Here is a 10,788-nt window from a genome sequence, read left to right on the forward strand (position 1 = left end):
CACGCTGTTCCCATCTCCTTGGACCTTTAGTGGGAGCGTAGGGGCTGCTGTGCCAGGAAATTTTAACAGATGCCACTTGCAACCAATGCTGAGTAGGACTTTCCCTGCCACAAGTCTGCCTCTTAATTTTCCCAAAGTCCACTGTTTTGTAAGGTCTGCCGCAGTGCCCCTCAGTTCTCAATTTCTCAAGAAAACCACTTGTACATTTGCCCTTCTCCACCGATTAAACACATTCACGTGTGACTTCCACACTTGGCTTTGTGCTCGGTAATCCAGGGATTGGCTCTGTTCCACGTCTCCCTGATGATGAGAAATGCGGTCCTAAGCTGACGGAGTGCATGCTGCTGGGAGCCGCTCGGCGGCATTGGTACTGCCATTAGTTATTATTTACATATCTAACGACCTTATTGATATTATGTGCTGTTAGCACTACTAATTATAACACAATAAACATAATTTATAAACACGGCGCATGGCGAGGTACACAATCAAGTACGATCAACAGTACCTGGAGCAGCTGCGCTCTCCCCATCGGGGAGGATGGTCCTGTGAGGGCAAGCGATTGGCTCGCTGAAAGCCTTTAAAGCAAAATAAAAATATTTTAATGAATTAGAAACAGATTGTGGATAACATGTGTGGTGCTGCCTCGAAATAAATCCAAATGATCATTTTATGAGAGCGGCGTGCTTCCCTGTCCTTGGGACTTCACGAAACGTTCAGGGATCTCCCAGGCTAACTTTGCGTGAGATTTACCTTGCAGGTCACCTTAAGGGGACGGAGGATCGCAGGAAAATGGCACGGTCCTAAAGAAGAGGGTGAAACTTGTAACTCCACTTGTCCTTGAAATCTGGAAAGTGTGGCACTAGGACATAAGAACACGTTTGTCTAAATCTAGACACAGAGAATCCGGTCAAAGTTGGATGAGGAAAGAGACAAGCCTGCAAAGACCACATTTCAGGCCCTCCACGCAAAGGAGTGAAAGGATTTTGACCTGCTCCTCCTCAATCTCTAAGAATTCAGAGAGGTGACAGAATTTGTCAACAGAAGAAGATGCCCTGACTCTCTTTATTACAGATGCTCATGATGTGTGAAAAATATTCATAACTCAATAATATCACCAAGGTGTTGATGATATCAATAAAATGCTATTCATGTTTTCAACCTAGCAGGCTTTTAAGTAATGTTGATTCTCAATTGCTAATCAACCACTTTAATATAACTAATATTATTTTGCATATTATAGATATCATCTAGAATGATGTCTACTGTTCATCCAGTCACTTCATCTAATTAGGCCTCTTAATGGTTTCACCTCAGGGTACCTGTGTATCAAGAAGACAAACAGCTATGCCCACTCTTGCTCCAGCTGTTGTGATGGTTAATTATCATTGTCAACTTGACTAGATTTAGAACTCCTAGGAAAGACTCTGAGTGTGCCTTTCAGGTAGGATTAATAGACTCCGTGAATATGGGTGGCACCAGAGTCCTGGACTGAATAAAAAGGGAAAACAGAAAAATCCAACTGAACATTAGCATTCTCCTTTCGTTGCTTCCTGATGTACGCAGATGTAAGCAAGTACCTGCTGACACAGACCCAGACCCAGACCCAGACACAGACACAGCCATAGCCATAGCCATAGACACAGACACAGCCACAGCCATAGACACAGACACAGACACAGACACAGACACAACCATAGACACAGACACAACCATAGACACAGACACAGACACAGACACAACCATAGACACAGACACAACCATAGACACAGACCCAGACCCAGACCCAGACACAGACACAGACACAGCCATAGACACAGACACAGCCACAGCCATAGCCATAGACACAGACACAGACACAGCCACAGCCATAGCCATAGACACAGACACAGACACAGACACAGCCATAGCCATAGACACAGACACAGACACAGACACAGCCATAGCCATAGACACAGACACAGACACAGCCACAGCCATAGCCATAGACACAGACACAGACACAGCCACAGCCATAGCCATAGACACAGACACAGACACAGACACAGCCATAGCCATAGACACAGACACAGACACAGACACAACCATAGACACAGACACAACCATAGACACAGACACAGACACAGACAGACACAGACACAGACACAGCCATAGACACAGCCATAGACACAGACACAGCCACAGCCATAGCCATAGACACAGACACAGACACAGACACAACCATAGACACAGACACAACCATAGACACAGACACAGACACAGACACAACCATAGACACAGACACAACCATAGACACAGACCCAGACCCAGACCCAGACACAGACACAGACACAGCCATAGACACAGACACAGCCACAGCCATAGCCATAGCCATAGCCACAGACACAGCCACAGCCATAGCCATAGACACAGACACAGACACAGACACAACCATAGACACAGACACAACCATAGACACAGACACAGCCACAGCCATAGCCATAGCCATAGACACAGACACAGCCACAGCCATAGCCATAGCCATAGACACAGACACAGCCACAGCCATAGCCATAGCCATAGACACAGACACAGACACAGCCATAGACACAGACACAGACACAGACACAGACACAACCATAGACACAGACACAACCATAGACACAGACACAGACACAGACACAACCATAGACACAGACACAACCATAGACACAGACCCAGACCCAGACCCAGACCCAGACACAGACACAGCCATAGACACAGACACAGCCACAGCCATAGACACAGACACAGACACAGACACAACCATAGACACAGACACAACCATAGACACAGACACAACCATAGACACAGACCCAGACCCAGACCCAGACCCAGACACAGACACAGACACAGACACAGACACAGACACAACCATAGACACAGACACAGACACAGACACAACCATAGACACAGACACAACCATAGACACAGACCCAGACCCAGACCCAGACACAGACACAGACACAGCCATAGACACAGACACAGCCACAGCCATAGCCATAGACACAGACACAGACACAGACACAGCCATAGCCATAGACACAGACACAGACACAGCCACAGCCATAGCCATAGACACAGACACAGACACAGCCACAGCCATAGCCATAGACACAGACACAGACACAGACACAGCCATAGCCATAGACACAGACACAGACACAGACACAGCCATAGACACAGACACAACCATAGACACAGACACAGACACAGACAGACACAGACACAGACACAGCCATAGACACAGCCATAGACACAGACACAGCCACAGCCATAGCCATAGACACAGACACAGACACAGACACAACCATAGACACAGACACAACCATAGACACAGACACAGACACAGACACAACCATAGACACAGACACAACCATAGACACAGACCCAGACCCAGACCCAGACACAGACACAGACACAGCCATAGACACAGACACAGCCACAGCCATAGCCATAGCCATAGCCATAGCCACAGACACAGCCACAGCCATAGCCATAGACACAGACACAGACACAGACACAACCATAGACACAGACACAACCATAGACACAGACCCAGACCCAGACCCAGACACAGACACAGACACAGCCATAGACACAGACACAGCCACAGCCATAGACACAGACACAGACACAGACACAACCATAGACACAGACACAACCATAGACACAGACACAACCATAGACACAGACCCAGACCCAGACCCAGACCCAGACACAGACACAGACACAGACACAGACACAGCCATAGCCATAGACACAGACACAGACACAGACACAGCCATAGACACAGACACAGCCACAGCCATAGCCATAGACACAGACACAGACACAGACACAGCCATAGCCATAGACACAGACACAGACACAGCCACAGCCATAGCCATAGACACAGACACAGACACAGACACAGCCACAGCCATAGCCATAGACACAGACACAGACACAGACACAGCCATAGCCATAGACACAGACACAGACACAGACACAGCCATAGACACAGACACAACCATAGACACAGACACAGACACAGACAGACACAGACACAGACATAGCCATAGACACAGCCATAGACACAGACACAGCCACAGCCATAGCCATAGACACAGACACAGACACAGACACAACCATAGACACAGACACAACCATAGACACAGACACAGACACAGACACAACCATAGACACAGACACAACCATAGACACAGACCCAGACCCAGACCCAGACACAGACACAGACACAGCCATAGACACAGACACAGCCACAGCCATAGCCATAGCCATAGCCACAGACACAGCCACAGCCATAGCCATAGACACAGACACAGACACAGACACAACCATAGACACAGACACAACCATAGACACAGACACAGCCACAGCCATAGCCATAGCCATAGACACAGACACAGCCACAGCCATAGCCATAGCCATAGACACAGACACAGCCACAGCCATAGCCATAGACACAGACACAGACACAGACACAACCATAGACACAGACACAACCATAGACACAGACACAGCCACAGCCATAGCCATAGCCATAGACACAGACACAGCCACAGCCATAGCCATAGCCATAGACACAGACACAGCCACAGCCATAGCCATAGCCATAGACACAGACACAGCCACAGCCACAGCCATAGCCATAGACACAGACACAGCCACAGCCATAGCCATAGACACAGACACAGACACAGACACAACCATAGACACAGACACAACCATAGACACAGACACAGACACAGACAGACACAGACACAGACACAGCCATAGACACAGCCATAGACACAGACACAGCCACAGCCATAGCCATAGACACAGACACAGACACAGACACAACCATAGACACAGACACAACCATAGACACAGACACAGACACAGACAGACACAGACACAGACACAGCCATAGACACAGCCATAGACACAGACACAGCCACAGCCATAGCCATAGACACAGACACAGACACAACCATAGACACAGACACAACCATAGACACAGACACAGACACAGACAGACCCAGACCCAGACACAGACACAGCCATAGCCATAGACACAGACACAGCCACAGCCATAGCCATAGCCATAGACACAGACACAGCCACAGCCACAGCCATAGACACAGACACAGACACAGACACAGACACAGACACAGCCATAGCCATAGACACAGACACAGCCACAGCCATAGCCATAGCCATAGCCATAGACACAGACACAGCCACAGCCATAGACACAGACACAACCATAGACACAGACACAGACACAGACAGACACAGACACAGACACAGCCATAGACACAGCCATAGACACAGACACAGACACAGACAGACAGACACAGCCACAGCCATAGCCATAGACACAGACACAACCATAGACAGAGACACAGACACAGACAGACACAGCCACAGCCATAGACACAGACACAGACACAGCCACGGCCACAGCCATAGCCATAGACACAGACACAACCAGAGACACAGACACAGATGCAGACACAGACAGAAACAGACACAGTCATAGACACAGACACAGACACAGACACAGCCATAGACACAGCCATAGACACAGACACAGACATAGACACAGCCATAGACACAGCCACAGCCATAGCCATAGACACAGACACAGATACAGCCATAGACACAGACACAGACATAGACACAGTCACAGACACAGACAGACACAGACACAGACACAGATGACACAGACATAGACACAAACACAGACAGACACAGACAGACACAGACACAGACACAGACAGACACTGACAGACACAGACACAGATGACACAGACATAGACATAGACACAGCCACAGACAAAAATGCAGCCGCAGATGCAGCCACAACCACAGTGTTGCTGCCTGTGCCTTTCCCATCATGGGACTGCTTCCCCAAACTATGAGTTGCCACTCTCCCCCAAAGAAAACCACCACAAAACAAACAAAGCCCCCTCCATCCTTCCTTAAGAGGAAAATAACTAGCACAGCTGTCCGATGCTGTAAATTCCTGGTTGTGCTCTTCTAAGTCCTGTGCACACACACTAGACCGTCTTAGGTGTTTTTCTTTTTCCTCACCTCTAGGATCCTTCCTTTCCACCAGAGATCCCCTCTCCTCATTTGCTGCTCTCTCCCTTTACAACTCCTCACGATCACTTCTCAACGGCCTGAATAGCGTTAATGCGGTTTCTATCTGAGACCCATTTCTCTCCCAGAAAGCATTCTCTTGCTAGAAGAGTGTGACAGTTCCCTCAATCCACATATACCTGTGAGCTCGGCTCTCTGTTTACTAATCTTACAAATGCGTTCTTATTTTACTTTGTAATTCTCCACTCGAAGAGTATTTGCTCAGCTAAATTGCCTCTTTGCTAAGGAGAATGTCTGTTCTTTAAGGTTTCAAATCTCTATGTGTGTTTATCTCCATGTGTGTATGTGCACCCTATAAGCAGAGGCCTGTGGAAGCAGAAGAGAGTTTCTGATCTCCTAGAACACCCATGATGGGCTTAATCTTGCAATCCTCCTGCATCAGCTTCCTGAATGGCAGTGGGTGGGGGGGTCCTTAGATTAGTACAACTCAAACAGGTTTGAATTTGACTCCATTCATTTGTCAATTTGTACTCTTATTTCCTGAGCTGTTGGGATCTTATTCAGAAAATCAAATTACCTATGTTTATAGATTATATGATTCTGTACAGAAAAGACCTGAAAGAGTCTACTTGAAGAAGACTTTGTAATCTGATGAACATTTTCAGTCAAGTAGCAGGATAAACTATCAGCACACAAAAATCAGTAGCTTTTCTGTACACCCCTAACAAATCTGCTAGGAAAGAAATCAGGGAGAAAAAAAATCCCATTCCTAATAACTTCATTAAAAAAATAAAGTATCTAGCAAAAAAAAAAAACTAACCTAATTGAGTAGATTCAAGATCTGTACAGTGAAAATCACAGAACACTGAAGAAGGGATAATAGACTACACCACAATATACAAAGACCTAACATGGTCATAACTGGCAGAATGAGTGTAGCGAAATGTTCATAGCACTAGATATTACCATCTTGATGGGCCACTTTGATGTGATTCTGGTCCACATTCCAATGACACCCTTCACAGACAAACCAAAGCAACTCTGAGTGTGAGTACAAATGCTGGGGGGAATCACCACACCCAACCTCAAACTATACTGCAGAGCTATAATGAAGGAAACAGTTTGGTACAGGCACAACCAGTGGGATAGAACAGAGAGCACAGGAACACATCTATGTAGGTGCAGCTACCTAATCTTTGACAAAAGACTCCAAGCCTTCAGTGGGGGAGGGAGAAGACCCCTTCACAAGTGTCGCTGAGTATCCACGTGTAGAAGGGTAAAATTACATCCTTGTCTTTCACTCGGTACCTAAGTCAACTCGACATGCATCATAACTCTTAATGTAAGAGCTGAAACTTTGATGCTACCATAGGAAACCAGATATACCCCAAACACCCATTGAGTCCATCCAATACAACTTTACCCCACTAGGCCCTGGAATCTCTAGGATTCACCAACAGAATGAGAACACGACACCCCGATACAAACATCCTCACCCGACCTCGTCATGGGCTGTTACGACGTCACGACTCTTCCCAGAATCAGCAAGCAAACGTCATACAAGTATGCTTGCTTCTCCTCTCTACACTCTTCACATGTGCAGACACGAGCATGTGGAAGAATCCGTTCACCGCATTTCACTATTCTCTTAATTTGAAAAGGGGGAAAGATGTACTTTGTTTTAATGACTAAATCTTCATGAGCTGAATTAGACATCTGGGGTAAAAAAAAGTCTCTTAAGAAGCAACTTCCCGCTAGACTGGTCAAAATCTAAGATGCCAGTCTACAAAGTGCATGACGCTGGTGGTACTGCCCTCTCGTTGGCAGACATTTTCCGTAGTATCTGTGGAAAGTTCCCTATGGGTAAGGCACTAGCATGTTTCCAAGTAGCAGGCAGCACGGTGTAGAACTGCTAACATCGGGTAATATTGTTCACACACACACACACACACACACACACACACACACACACACAAAAGGCAGTTTTATATGGCTTCGTCTAATATCAAAACATTACTGGGGCTTTCTAGACACAGTAAATTTTATTGCACACACCTAAGCAAATAGGAAGTGGTGGATGACCAGTTAAGTGGTTTAAATAGCAGACCAGTTTTTTCTTTCTTCCTTTTGGCTCTCTGAAATACTGGTCTTCCTACCCAGAGAAGGGAATGCAGTTCCTGGCAGCAAAGCCAGGCAGCACTAAATAAGACACAGGCGGAAGAAGCCCAGTGCTTGTACTAAGCAGCTATTACTCACTGGCCCCATCTCTGAGCAGTGACCCGAAGACATTTGGAAGTTACAACGCAGCTCAGGATGTACTTTACACGCCTTTATTTCAGGTCACTTCCCATAGCTAAAAGCTGAAAGAGATGGCTGCTGCAGGATCAGGAAATGGAACCAACCAAATGTGCAGAAGATAGATTACTTTTTATGGACCCCAGAGAATCGCATTGACAATGTATTAAAATGAAATTATCTTTAAAATGAGCATGATTAATAACAATATGTAAAGTGAGCTAGGATGTCTATGGTGTAAGGAAACTGCCAAGACTCTGCCTGGGTTGGAGTTGGTCTCCTGATACCCACATGGTCAGATTATTACCTCCTGGGTGACCTGGTGAGGGAGAATAGAATTTGTCATGAGACTGGCTCAAGTTCCTCAAGTATAGTTCAGTAAGCAGTGCAATGAGAGAGTTGAAATATTCGTGGGATAATGTTTCTTATTCCTTGTCTTTATGGATTGTCATGCCCAGGGCATAATGACGTGTTTTCTTGGATTCAGAACTGGAGGTCTGTGTGGTTGGGCATGTGAATGGCTGTGTGCTGACACAGAAAGGCTCACCAACACCAGAACCTTCTGTGTTCTTGGATTTCCTTCACACACTAAAGTATCTTAAAACATGAACTTTCACCTAAGCCACACTTTCTCCAGATATAACCGCAGAGCACCAACTAACGCTCACACTGATTTATGGTAAGAACATGCAGAGATGCATCTCCATGGGTGGAAGGTGACAGCTGACAGGGTACTTACTTAAGGCCAAAGATCTGAATAACTGAAAATTGCTGTTTTGGCATCGTGTAGGTCTAGCACTTTTGTGAAACAAAATTGAGGCTATGAGAAGCAAGTTGTTCCTCTAAGCACAGCATCCTGGTGGTTGTGTAACTTACAGCTGCAGACCCTTCATTTTCCTAGATTAAGTCTATGTACAAATTGTACTTGGTGCCAGAGCTACAATCACAGAGAGAGGGATCCAGTGAAATGAGACAGTGCATGGTATAGCAGTGGGTGAACCCAAGAGCTGGTCTCTCAGCAGATTTTCAACATCTTATTGTCTATACCCAAAGTAAGGAAACTGCCTAATATTATTTGTGATAAATTTAACAGAATATGTGATCCCTAAAAAGGTAGGCATTCAAACAACCATGTTGGATATGAGGACTTAACACTTGCCCTACGTGAGAGGAAGCAGATGCAGAGGCTGTGAGTAGACACATCTTCAGAGTAGGCACAGCAATGGGCAGCCTGGATAGACAAAGATGCTCTAGTCAGTGATAATAAGGGAAACACAGATCAAAGCTATTACACAGGCTCACCACTTAACGATGAGGATGGCTGGATCCAAAAGGTCAGCAGATTACATGTTGTCAAAGGCCTGGGAAGAAAAAATCATTGCAAGCCATCAGTGTGAATGTGAATTGGAACAGTCATTTTGAAAAACTATGAGAAATTTAAAGCAAAAATACACACATACATGTCTGTGCACACAAGTATGTATGTATATATTCATATACATAAATACATGTATACATAAATACATACACATATATATTTGATTTCATTAACATGAAATAGATAGAGAAGAGAAAGAGGAGACAAAATATGAAATAACAACTTAAAGCACAGGAAAGGAAGAAGAGACCCCACAAATAAAAGGAAATGAGCCAAACATTGTTTAAAGAATGTTTGGAAAGAGAAACAGGGAGAAGGCGCACAGGAAGGGAGAGGCAGACATCCAAGTCAAGCTGATACAGCTCCCTGGGACTCAGAGGACCCAGCCTTGCCCTTTCTGTGAGCAGAGGCAGCCAGCAGAGTCTCACAGCACCTTGTATAGCCGCTCACAGCTCTAAGTGGCCGTTAGAATGGCCTGAGACTGAGCCTACAACTGTCATCCAACACTTATCTCAGGTCATCTGACTGAAGCAAAGCAAATGACCTGTGTTGCCTCGTCCCTTGAAAGAGTGTGTCCTGTCCAGCACTGTCTGTATGGGGCTTGGCACGTTTGCCTCCCCCTCTTTTGTCAGTCTTATATTTTGCCCTCTTCACCCTTTAGATACATGGGTCATTTGTGACTCTACGTGGAGCTTTCTTCCTGGATCACTCCAGACCTGGCGTCACTTCCTTGATATCCACCACAGTCACTAAGTGTCCAGCTTTGTGTAACAATGAGAGTACTGAAACATTGTAGCACATAGACCTCAGCTTGCTCAGTCCAATGTGCAAACAAACCAGTGTGAGAGGTTCATTTCTGTGGCGTAAAAAGTCAAAGAATTAGATCAAAAATTAATTGTCAGAGACAAAAATTACTGAGACGTGATGGAGTTAGAATCAGATGGTTTCTCTGAACTAGTGTAGTTCCAGTATCCTAACTCTTCCCGGCATAATTTTAAAGATTA

At 45.8% G+C, this 10,788-nt stretch overlaps 1 long non-coding RNA gene across 1 annotated transcript in view; it reads right to left on the bottom strand.

Annotated features, from left to right (window-relative positions):
* Window positions 1-9,769, bottom strand: part of LOC120098191 (uncharacterized) — a 31,948-nt gene extending 22,179 nt beyond the window's left edge. The window contains exons 1-2 of the long non-coding RNA XR_005496262.2: window positions 9,709-9,769; window positions 509-578 (exon numbers count right to left, since the gene is read on the bottom strand). This is a non-coding gene — a long non-coding RNA (uncharacterized LOC120098191). The remainder of the gene's footprint in view (window positions 1-508; window positions 579-9,708) is intronic.
* Between the last annotated feature and the right edge of the window lie 1,019 nt (window positions 9,770-10,788).

Source organism: Rattus norvegicus, chromosome 18 (genome assembly GCF_036323735.1).
Source record: "Rattus norvegicus strain BN/NHsdMcwi chromosome 18, GRCr8, whole genome shotgun sequence".
Lineage (NCBI taxonomy): Eukaryota > Metazoa > Chordata > Mammalia > Rodentia > Muridae > Rattus > Rattus norvegicus.